Source organism: Triticum dicoccoides, chromosome 3B (assembly GCF_002162155.2).
Source record: "Triticum dicoccoides isolate Atlit2015 ecotype Zavitan chromosome 3B, WEW_v2.0, whole genome shotgun sequence".
Taxonomy (NCBI): Eukaryota; Viridiplantae; Streptophyta; class Magnoliopsida; order Poales; family Poaceae; genus Triticum; species Triticum dicoccoides.
The window spans coordinates 409882737-409895791 of record NC_041385.1 but is presented as its reverse complement, the minus strand read 5'-3'; positions in this window follow the sequence as shown (position 1 = coordinate 409895791).

Sequence of the window (13055 nt, the reverse complement as noted above, 5' to 3'; positions counted from 1 at the left end):
GGGAGATATGGCGGAAGTAGAGGTGGTGGCTAGAAAAAGGCGCTTGGGTATGCAAAATCCTGATTTGGCTCTAGTGCGCATGTTGTGGGAGTTTTGCGATGGTGCAATTGGTATTGCATGCTGGGGCCGATGTGGAGGCGTGGTATAGGCTGGATCGGAATCAGAGGCAGATTTGGTGGGGCTAGCGAGCGGTAGGTGGGAGGCAGGCGCACGATCCGAGGAGGATTCGGTGGAAGTGGGGACGGGCATGGGATCCAAGGCAGGGCTACCGCTGGGTGGGGAGGCAGGTGCGTCAGAGGCGGGATCCCGAGGAGAGCGGGGCTAACTGGCGGGCGCGTGCGACGATGGCGAGCCGGTGGGCACGTGGGAAGTGGGCCGCCCGTGGACTGTGGCGCGGTGGGAGTGGGGGGGGCTGGCACGGGGATTGGTCGGATGGGTTGGGTGGCGGGACCGCGCGGCAGGGGAGATTTGGTGGGGCCCGTCCGAGGTTGTCAGGGCGGTGGGATCCGGGACGGATCGCTGCAGCTGGATCGCAGGGACCGGGTCTTCTGCGGACGGGTTAGCAGAGGGCGAGGGTGTGGGAGGCTCATAAGGAAATGTGTGCTCGTCAAAAACAACGTGGCGAGACACTATAACGCGCCGGGAAAGTGGGCCGTAGCACCTGTAACCCTTATGTTCGAGTGGATAGCCGAGGAAAATGCAGCGTGTGGACCGTGGAGCAAGCTTGTTTAGTGTAGTGGCAGAGAGGTTGGGGAAACAAAGGCAGCCGAAAATGCGAAGGTGATCATATGTGGGGTGAAGGCCATGAAGGCGGTAATATGGTGTTTGGTTGTTAATGGCACGCGAGGGACGGCGATTGAGAAGATAGGTGGCGGTGTGGAGGGCTTCTACCCAAAAGAGAGGGGTGAGTTTGGCTTGGATTAGGAGTGTGCGAACTATATCGTTGGTGGTGCGAAGTAAACGCTCGGCCTTGCCATTTTGGGGGGACGTGTGAGGGCATGAGAAGCGGTAGACTATGCCGTTGGTAGAGAAGAGAGAGCGTAAATCAGAGTTGATGAACTTGCCACCGTTGTCGCATTGTAACGCTTTGATGATCACATTGTATTGAGTTTTTACATAAGCAAAGAAACGGTGTAGGGTAGTGGATGTGTCGGATTTGTGGCGTAGAGGAAATGTCCATGAAAATGAGAGTAATCATTAAGCACAACAAGATAATATTGATAACCAGAAAAACTCACAACCGGAGAGGTCCATAAATCACAATGGATTAAATGAAAAGGCGCAAACGTGCGACTAGTGGATGAGGGAAAAGCTAAACGGGGTTGGCGCCCAAGTTGGCATGCACTACAAGGAACATGTGGAGATTTATTACATGAAGTAAGAAAATCATTGTCTAAAGAACGAAGGGTATGAGGACTAGGATGGCCAAGCCGACGGTGCCACACATCACCATCGGAGACAGTAGTTGAAAAAACAATGCGCCAAGCCTTGTTGTTGCCCTGAAAGGGGTAGAGGTCGCCGGAACTAGCGGAGATTAGGATGACTTTCCGGGTGCGAAGATCCTTCACAAGAAAGCCAAATGGGTAAAATTCTATAGAGCAAGAATTATCCTTAGTGAATTGACGAACGGAAATAAGGCTAGTAGTGACATGAGGGGAGAAAAGAACATCACGTAAATGAAAATTATGTGGGGAAAGACGTGTGGAGCCAGTGGCATGTATGGGGAGATGAGATCCATTGCCTACAATAATGCTTGATAAATTATGCTTAGAAGGAGAATTTGAGAAGGTGAGATTACCAGAGTTGCCGGTCACGTGGTTGGAGGCACCGCTGTCGAGGTACCATTCGTTGGAGGATCCAGGGTTGGGGAAGCCGTGGGAGCTATAGGCGGCATGAAGCATGGCGAGGTGATCCCAAGACGGCGGCTGGTGTGGCGAGGGCGCTTGGTACGGCGAGTACTGCATCGGATAGGCGTGGGCATGGGATCCCGGACGTGGCCCAAGCACTCCCGCAGAGTTGGGAGGAACCCAGCCGGGGCGTGGAGGAGGGATCGCCATCCCATAGGGGGCAAAGAAGCCCATGTAGGGGTTGTAGGCCGGCAGGGCGTGGCCACGACCGCCCGAGTCGCCGCGCCCACGACCGCGCCCACGGCCGCGCCTGCGACCGCGTTCACCACCATCGCCGTGACGAGAGGGGCCGTTGCCACGGCCGTGCTGCTGGGTAGAGCCCTGATCCGAGGACCGGTCCGCGCGCTCACCGGAGCGGGGGCCGGATCCGCCGTTGTTGGGGAAGCAGGAGGGCCCGGAGGAGCTGCCGGTGTCGGGGGTGCCGCCGCTCCCATGAACAGCGAGCACAGTGGCGCTGGCGTCAGAGGCGCGCTGAGCCTGGTTCTCCTCGGCGAGTTTGACGCGTGAGAAGACTGTCTCGAAGGGTGGCAAGGGAACAATGTCCCCCAAAACCACACGGATGGTGTCGAAGCGCCCGTCGAGGCCGTGGAGAAACTGTGAGGTGAGGTCGACCTCGGTGACGGCATGATCAATGTCCGCGAGACCGGCGGTGAGGAGCTTCATGCGGCGCGCGTACTCGTCGATGGAAAGGTCACCCTGCTTGAGGTTGCGGTACTGCCGGTTCAGAATCATGTAGCGGGCTGCACGATTGGCAAGGAAGTAGTCCTGGATCTGAGTCCAGAGAGCATAGGTGGTGGTGGCGCCGATCACATGATCGATGATCTGATCTGTAAGAGTGGCATACATGGCGAGGACGACATGGGTGTCAAGCTCAAGGTAGTGGCTGTCGGCGTTGGGTGGTGGTGGATGCTGGATGAGGTAGGTGACGTCGTAACGAAGGAGGACCATCAGGAAGAAAGATTTCTACTTGTGGTAATTGTTTTCAGCTGGATTCAGGAGGATTTGATGTGGCTAGTGAGATCCACATTGAGGATGGGGTGGCGGGCGGGTGGTGCCGGCGGCGGCAGCTGTGGGTTGGTGGAGGAGAAGAGAGGGGCAAACTGAGAATTAGGGTTCGGAGAGGTGTCGGTGAGGTGGGCCGAGGCAGTGCCGAAGACGAACGGCGGCGTGGATGTGCCGGCGGCGGTGGACGAGGACGAGCCGGAGGAGGCTGTCGAGGAGAGGGAGGCCGGCGAGGAGGCAGACATGATGGCCGCGGAGGAGGAGTGTTCGGCCATGGAAAGACCTGGAGACACTGATACCAAGTTAGACAATAGAATGATTGCGCTTAATCTCTGGTTACAGTACAACAGTCATTACATATAGAAAGCCCAAGGAAGTAGGCACATAGGCGAGGGCGTTAGTTGAGATCCTGAAATCTAGGGCTAGACGTGCCAGACTAAATACAACAGAAATATGTACATGCTAACAATTTATATAATGAAAATCTACCCTAGAACAATTGTTCTACGGTCCTGGCTTCAAAAAACTAATTTATAGTAGTTCAAACTATATTAGGGCTCAGTTCTTTTGCTAGAATCTGGGGATTCTCCCAGAATCCGACCCCTACCCAGCTTCTCCCAGAATCTTTGAGCTTCATTTATTTTACAATCCTGTCTAATTATATCCTAACTAGATAGAATTGTAAAACAAATGGGGCTTAAAAATTTTGGGAGAAACTAGGCAGGGGTCGGATTCTGAGAGAATCCCCAAATTCTGGCAAAAGAACTGGGCCTAGGTTTGGTCAACTCCTAATTTGCCCGTTAGTTTGTCCAACTCGGGAACTGAATCCATCAATGACATCATGCATGTCCATGCAAGAGATGACGATGGATGGTATTACGGCCCTGGCACAGAGAACACTCAGAAAGTAACATTAAGCAGGCATATTTTCCAGATTTTCGAGTTCAAAAGTTAGAAAAGCAACTGACAATACAAAGTCACATAAACCACTTGCGAAGCAAATCCCTATATGGTCACGTCGCTATATTTGGCGTCGGTTGTCCTCTTTCGGATGTCAATTCTCTCTAGAAGGCCAGGCAAACACAGGTACAGCCCCTATGACCCGACTCCGTTCGCCATCATTTTCTGCTCCTGGCTCTCTGCTACACACTGCTTCGCCCAGATATATCCACGTGCCGGACGAGACTCGGGAGAGTCTTCTACCAGCAAAGGACCAGGTGATAGTGACGGTATGGGACGGCTGGCGTGGCTGCCGGTTAATTAATGAATTCTCCCCTTGGCTTTGTATCCTGTTTTTGCGTTTCTAATTTTGTTCATGCATGTAGATCTGGGTAGTAATAATGATCCATAAAACTGAAACGACAAAACAAATATGAATGTGACGTCCACAGAGCTTTACGTTTTTTTCTCAAAAGAGGCAACGCTCCGGCCTCTACTGATGCACACATCCATAGCAAAGCACTATGGTTGTTTGGTGGACGCAAGCAAACGGAATTCCAAATCGAATAGAACTAACAAACAAATTTTACTACAAAGCAAACATGGCACTCGTGCTCGGCACATCAGCCATCGTGATAAATCTCAAACAATTACATTATAACAAAAATAAATCAAGACGTAGTATGAGTTGGAATACAACGATCCATTGTCCTCCTATAAAGGACATAAGTTTCCTTTTTCTATTATAGACATAAATTGGAACTCTAGACAACGCAATGAGTTCAAGTAGCTGAATAAACTTATTAGTTCAAAAAATTAGTAATCTGAAGTAAAACCACGACGCTTAATATGGATTAGAGGGAGTATAAGGTCATCTCCAACGCCTACCCGTAAACCTCCCGCAACCGTCCGGACCAAGCTGTCCGGACCGCAGAAGCCATCCAACGCCGACTTGTATCGGTCTACGGAACGGTCTAAACGCAATTTCTCCCGCAAACCGGAGACAAACGTGGAGGAGGTTTGCGGGAGTCCGGACACGCGAAACGTCGCTCTCCGCCCCCCTGGCCCACCGAAAAGGAAGGGTGAGCATGTGCTTTTGTAGCATCCCGCACTGTTTCCGCGCCAAAATCCCCACTCTCTTCTTCCATTCCCCATCGCTCTCCGCCTAATTCCCGCTCTTTTCTCCCACCCTCTCCTTCCCTCCATCACGCTCGCCCGGAAGATCAGCTCGGAGACGCGGCAAAATCGCCGCGTCAAAGCGAAGGCCGCAAAGGAGGAGAAGATGAGGAAGTGTCTGGCCGCCGGTGGGCCTGGTGGTGGCGATGGGCGTGGCAGACGGAGCGATCGACGAGGCCGTGGCGGACGGAGCGATCGACGAGGTCGTGGCGGACGTCTCCAGACGGGCGCGCCCACAGTACAGACAGCGTCGTGGCCAGAGCCTTACAAGCCTCCGTACTACTACGCAGCCAAGCAGCTCGCAAACCCCGTCGGTACGGTTCCTTACATCGTCGATATGAACGTGGCGCCACTCTTCTCCGAGTATTCTTCGTCGTCGCTCCTCCGCGCGAGGACGGCCGACGGAGAGCAGATTGGTGCCTGCGCGCTATTTGCTGCAATGCCGAGAGCGGGGGAGCCGACACATCACGTGGACAGGGAGGTGCTCGATATAATCCATGACGAAGGCGAGGGAGGAGGAGGGGGCTCTGAGGACGGGTAGATGGAAGACTCGGATCCCACCCAGTCTGGCAACTACCACTAGCAGCAATCTTACACCCCAGACAGCCACGTAGCAGTCTTACACCCAAACCGGCGATGGCACACAACAAAAAAAGCATTGGGCCGTAGGAGAGCAGCATCCGGAGGGGTGGTGGAGGAGGAGGAGGGCGGCGACGATGATCTGGATGATACAATGATACGTCCATTTTGCATCATGCTTTTATATCAATATTTATTGCATTATGGGCTGTTACTATACATTACATCACAATACTTATGCCTTTTCTCTTTTATTTTATAAGGTTTACATGAAGAGGGAGAATGCCGACAGCTGGAATTCTGGACTGAAAAAGGAGCAAATATTATAGACCTATTCTGCAGAACTCCAAAAGTTCTGAGACTCCACGAAGATCAGTTTTGGAATATATTAAAAATATTGGGCGAAGAAAGTACCAGAGGGGGCCACCAGTTATCCACGAGGGTGGAGGGCGCGTCCCCTTGCCTCGTGGGCCACCTGGCAGGCCCCCGACATCCATCTTCTGCTATATGGTGTCTTTTGCCCTGGAAAAAATCATAAGGAAGCTTTCGGGACGAAGCGCCGCCATATCGAGGCGGAACCTGGGAAGGACCAATCTAGGACTTCGGCGAAGCTGTTCTGCTGGGGAAACATCCCTCCGGGAGGGGGAAATCAACGCCATCGTCATCACCATCGATCCTTTCATTGAGAGGGGGTCAATCTTCATCAACATCTTCACCAACACCATCTCCTCTCAAACCCTAGTTCATCTCATGTATCCGATCTTTGTCTCAAAACCTCAGATTGGTACCAATGGGTTGTTAGTAGTGTTGATTACTCCTTGTACTTGATGCTAGTTGGTTTATTCGGTGGAAGATCATACATTCAGATCCTTAATGCATATTAATACCCCTTTGATTATGAACATGAATATGCTTTGTGAGTAGTTACATTTGTTCCTGAGGACATGGGAGAAGTCTTGTTATAAGTAATCATGTGAATTTGGTATTCGTTCAATATTTTGATGAGATGTATGTTGTCTCTCCTCTAGTGGTGTTATGTGAACGTCGACTACATGACACTTCACCATTGTTTGGTCCTAGGGGAAGGCATTGGGAAGTAATAAGTAGATGATGGGTTGCTAAAGTGATAGAAGCTTAAACCCTAGTTTATGTGTTGCTTCGTAAGGGGCTGATTTGGATCCATATGTTTCATGCTATGGTTAGGTTTACCTTAATTCTTCTTTTGCAGTTGCGGATGCTTACAAGAGGGGTTAATCATAAGTGAGATGCTTGTCCAAGGAATGGCAGTACCCAAGCACCGGTCCACCCACATATCAAATTATCAAAGTAACGAACGTGAATCATATGAGCATGATGAAAACTAGCTTGACAGAAATTCCCATGTGTCCTTGCTACCTCTTGAGCACTGCGTTGGTTTTCCCTTGAAGAGGAAAGGGTGATGCAGCAAAGTAGCGTAAGTATTTCCCTCAGTTTTTGAGAACCAAGGTATCAATCTAGTAGGAGGCTCCACACACGTCCCTCGTACCTACACAAACAAACAAGAACCTTGCAACCAACGCGATAAAGGGGTTGTCAATCCCTTCACGGTCACTTGCGAAAGTGAGATCTGATAGATATAATAAGATAAGACAAATATTTTTGGTATTTTTATGATATAGATTGAAAAGTAAAGATTGCAAAATAAAGTATATTGGAAACTTATATGATGGAAAATAGACCCGGGGGCCATAGGTTTCACTAATGGCTTCTCTCAAGATAGCATAAGTATTACGGTGGGTGAACAAATTACTGTCGAGCAATTGATAGAAAAGTGCATAGTTATGAGAATATCTAGGCATGATCATGTATATAGGCATCACGTCCGCAATAAGTAGACCGACTCCTGCCTGCATCTACTAATATTACTCCACACATCGCCCGCTATCCAGCATGCATCTAGAGTATTAAGTTCATAAGAACAGAGTAACGCATTAGGCAAGATGACATGATGTAGAGGGATAAACTCAAGCAGTATGATATAACCCCATATTTTTATCCTCGATGGCAACAATACAATACATGTCTTGCCCCTGCTGTCACTGGGAAAGGACACCGCAAGATTGAACCCAAAGCTAAGCACTTCTCCCATTGCAAGAAAGATCAATCTAGTAGGCCAAACCAAACTGATAATTCGAAGAGACTTGCAAAGATAACCAATCATACATAAAAGAATTTGGAGGAGATTCAAATATTTCTCATAGATAAACTTGATCATAAACCAACAATTCATCGGATCTCGACAAACACACTGCAAAAAGAGTTACATCGAATAGATCTCTAAGAGGATCGAGGAGAACATTGTATTGAGATTCAAAGAGAGAGAAGAAGCCATCTAGCTAATAACTATGGACCTGACGGTCTATGTTAAACTACTCACAACTCATCGAAGAGGCTATGGTGTTGATGTAGAAGCCCTCCGTGATCGATTCCCCCTCTAGCGGAGCACCGGAAAAGGCTCCAAGATGGGATCTCACGGGTACAGAAGGTTGCGGTGGTGGAAATAGGTTTTCGTGGTGCTCCTCGGTGTTTTGAGGGTATGCAAGTGTATATAGGCGAAAGAAGTCGGTTAGGGAAGCCACGAGGGTGGGGGCGCGCCCACCCTCCTAGGGCACGCCTGGCACCCTCATGGCCGCCTCGGCTGCTTCTTGACGTCCACTCCAAGTCTCCTGGTTTGCGTTTGTTCCAAAAAGATCGCTCCCGAAGGTTTCATTCCGTTTGGACTCCGTTTGATATTCCTTTTCTTCGAATCACTGAAATAGGCAAAAAAACAGCAATTCGGGCTGGGCCTCCGGTTAGTAGGTTAGTCCCAAAAATGATATAAAAGTATAAAGTAAAGTCCATAAACATCCAAAACGGGTAATATAATAGCATGGAATAATAAAAAATTATAGATACGTTGGAGACGTATCAAGCATCCCCAAGCTTAATTCCTGCTCGTCCTCGAGTAGTTAAATGATAAAAACATAATTTTTGATGTGGAATGGTACATAGCATATTTCTCAATGTAATTTTCTTTATTGTGGCATCAATGTTCAGATCCAAATAATTCAAGATAAAAGTTCATTTAACATAAAAATAGCAATACTTCAAGCATACTAACAAAGTAATCATGTCTTATCAAAATAGCATAGCCAAAGAAAGCTTATCCCTACAAAATCATATAGTTAGGCTATGCTTCATTTTCATCACACAAAATACTCCCATCATGCACAACCCCGGTTTCAGGCAAGCAATTGGTTCATACTTTTTAACGCGCTTCAGCTTTTTCAACTCTCACGCAATACATGAGCGCAAGCCATGGATATAGCACTATATGTAGAATGGGATGGTGGTTGTGAAGAAGACAAAAAGGAAGAAGATAGTCTCACATCAACTAGGCGTATCAATGAGCTATGGAGATGCCCATTAATAGATATCAATGTGAGTGAGTAGGGATTGCCATGCTACGGATGCACTAGATCTATAAATGTATGAAAGCTCAACAAAAGAAACTAAGTGGGTGTGCATCGAACTTGCTTGCTCACGAAGACCTAGGGCATTTTGAGGAAGCCCATCATTGGAATATACAAGCCAAGTTCTATATGAAAAATTCCCACTAGTATATGAAAGTGACAACATAGGAGACTCTCTATCATGAAGATCATGGTGCTACTTTGAAGCACAAGTGTGGAAAAAGGATAGTAACATTGTCCCTTCTCTCTTTTCTCTTTTTTTTGTGGGCTTCTTTGGCCTCTCTTTTTTATTTGGGCTTCTTTGGCTTCTTTTATTTTTATAAAGTCCGGAGTCTCATCCCGACTTGTGGGGGAATCATCGTCTCCATCATCCTTTCCTCACTTGGGACAATGCTCTAATAATGAAGATCATCACACTTTTATTGATTTACAACTCAAGAATTACAACTCAATACTTAGAACAAAATATGACTCTATGTGAATGCTTCTGGGGTGTACCGGGATATGCAATGAATCAAGAGTGACATGTATGAAAAAATTATGAAGGTGGCCTTGCCACAAATACGATGTCAACTACATGATCATGCAAAAGCAATATGACAATGATGGAGCGTGTCATAGTAAACGGAACGGTGGAAAGCTGCATGGCAATATATCTCGGAATGGCTATGGAAATGCCATAATAGGTAGGTATGGTGGCTGTTTTGAGGAAGGTAAATGGTGGGTGTATAATATCGGCGAAAGTTGCGCGGAATAAGAGAGGCTAGCAATGGTGAAAGGGTGAGAGTGCGTATAATCCATGGACTCACATTAGTCATAAAGAACCCATATACTTATTGCAAAAGTTTATTAGCCCTTGAAGAAAATTACTACTATGCATGCTCCTAGGGGAAGGAACCATCGTGCGATCCCGACCTCCACACATAAGGAAGGCAATCAAAAGAGCACCCCATGCAACAAATTTGTTACACAACTTTTACCATACGTGCATGCTACGGGACTTGCCAACTTTAACACAAATATTTCTCAATTTAATAATTATCCCACTAGCATGACTCTAACATTACCACCTTTATATCTCAAAACAATTACCAAGTATCAAATTGATCATAATGTTTAATGCACTATCTATGATAGTTTTTATTATACCCAACTTGGATGCCCATCATTCTAGGACCAATTTTATAACCATAGCAAATACCATGCTGTTCCAAAAGACTCAAAATAATATAAGTGAAGCATGAGAGATCAATAATTTCTACAAAATCAAGCCACCGCCGTGCTCTAAAAAGATATAAGTGAAGTACTATAGCAAAATTGTCTAGCTCAGAAGATATAAGTGAAGCACATAGAGTATTCTAATAAATTCCGAATCATGTGTGTCTCTCCCAAAAGGTGTGTACAGCAAGGATGATTGTGGTAAACTAAAAAGCAAAGACTCATATCATACAAGACGCTCCAAGCAAAACACATATCATGTGGCAAATAAAAATATAGCTCCAAGTAAAGCTACCGATAGATGAAGACGAAAGAGGGGATGCCTTCCGGGGCATCCCCAAGCTTAGGCTTTTAGTTGTCCTTGAATTATATTGGGGTGCCATGGTCATTCCCAAGCTTACTCTCTTGCCACTCCTTATTCCATAGTCCATCAAATCTTTACCCAAAACTTGAAAACTTCACAACACAAAACTCAACAGGAAATCTCATGAGCTCCGATAGTGCAAGAAAGAAAAATCACCACTTAAGTTACTGTAATGAACTTATTCTTTATTTATATTGATGTTAAACCTACTGCATTCCAACTTCTCTATGGTTCATACCCCCGATACTATCCATAGATTCATCAAAATAAGCAAACAACACACGAAAAACAGAATCTGTCAAAAACAGAATAGTCTGTAGCAATCTGTAACTTTCGAATACTTATGGAACTCTAAAACTCCTACCAAAATAGGAAGTCCTAGGAAATTTGTCTATTGATCTACTGAAAAAAGAATCAACTAAAAATCACGTTTCTGTGATTTATTAAAATTATTCTCGTGCGCGCAAAAGTTTCTGTTTTTCAGCAGGATCAAATTAACTATCACCGTAGGTTATCCTATAGGTTCTACTTGGCACAAACACTAATTAAAATATAAAACCACATCTAAACAGAAGCTAGATGAATTATTTATTACTAAACAGAATCAAAAAGCAAGGAACAAAAATAAAATTGGGTTGCCTCCCAACAAGCGCTATCGCTTAACGCCCCTAGCTAGGCATAAAAGCGAGAGTAGATCTAAGTATTGCCATAATAATAAGATAAATTACGAAAACTCATCTCATATTCCCTACGTTCAGCATCAAGTTTTCTTTGTGGCAAGCAAAAGTAATCAAAAGGGCTAAATTTAATGGGACATAAGTCCCCAAGATCAATCTCGGGAGGTATGGGTTCCTCCTTTGGCCCTTCATATTGCACAACCAATTCATCATTATAAGCATTCTTTTGGCAGAAAGTCATGAGTATATACTCAACAGAATATCCTAACTCATTGTTTCGAGTTGCAAAATCATTATTAAGTTTGGAAATTCTATCAACTAAAACATTGGTGGGAACCTTTTTCCTAAGGTTTTCATTGAAAGCAGCATGATCTAGAGATTGTAAACGCATTATGTCCTCTTGGTTGAAGAGGATCACCTCTATGGGAGGACGGCCAGCATCTACCCTATAGTGCGCAAAAATCTCTTTGGCTTCTTTTATTATGAATCTGAACTCATGAGCCAAAAAGATAGTAGTTGCACGCTTAACAGAAGAATGTTCAATATTAGAAAATTCTAGGAAAATCCTTTGTATGCAAGGATGCATATGCATAAACTGTCTTTCAAGTTCAACTATAAGCAAGGATATAGCATCCGCAAGACTACTAGTTCTATGAAGGATAGATCCACCCATAGTGGGCAAAGCACCGGCACAAGTAAAGAAATCTTGAATAACCCCCTTTCCAATAATATTACCACTACCGATTCGAAACTTTTTAGTATGTAAGATTGGTGGTTCCTCAACAGGATCATCAAAAGCATCAAAATTTTCCATGATATTACTATTGTTCTTGTCAATGATAACCTCCCCAGTTTCAGACATAGTGGCAAAAGGCAAGCGAAAAAGAGAGGCGAACGGGAAAGAGAGGGCGGATAAAATGGCAAGGGTGAAGTGGGGGAGAGGAAAACTAGAGGAAAATGGCAAATAATGTAAAGCGAGGGAGATGAGTTTGTGATGGGTACCTGGTATGTCTTGACTTGAGAGAAGACCTCCCCGGCAACGGCGCCAGAAATCCTTCTTGCTACCTCTTGAGCACTGCGTTGGTTTTCCCTTGAAGAGGAAAGGGTGATGCAACAAAGTAGCGTAAGTATTTCCCTTAGTTTTTGAGAACCAAGGTATCAATCCAGTAGGAGGCTCCACACACGTCCCTCATACCTACACAAACAAACAAGAACCTCGCAACCAACGCGATAAAGGGGTTATCGATCCCTTCACGGCCACTTACGAAAGTGAGATCTGATAGAGATAATAAGATAAGATAAATATTTTTGGTATTTTTATGATATAGATTGAAAAGTAAAGATTGCAAAATAAAGTAGATCGGAAACTTGATGGAAAATAGACCCGGGGGCCATAGGTTTCACTAGTGGCTTCTCTCAAGATAACATAAGTATTACGGTGGGTGAACAAATTACTGTCGAGCAATTGATAGAAAAGTGCATAGTTATGAGAATATCTAGGCATGATCATGTATATAGGCATCACGTCCGTAATAAGTAGACCGACTCCTGCCTGCATCTACTACTATTACTCAACACATTGACCGCTATCCAACATGCATCTAGAGTATTAAGTTCATAAGAACAAAGTAACGCATTAGGCAGGATGACATGATGTAGAGGGATAAACTCAAGCAATATGATATAATCCCCATCTTTTTAT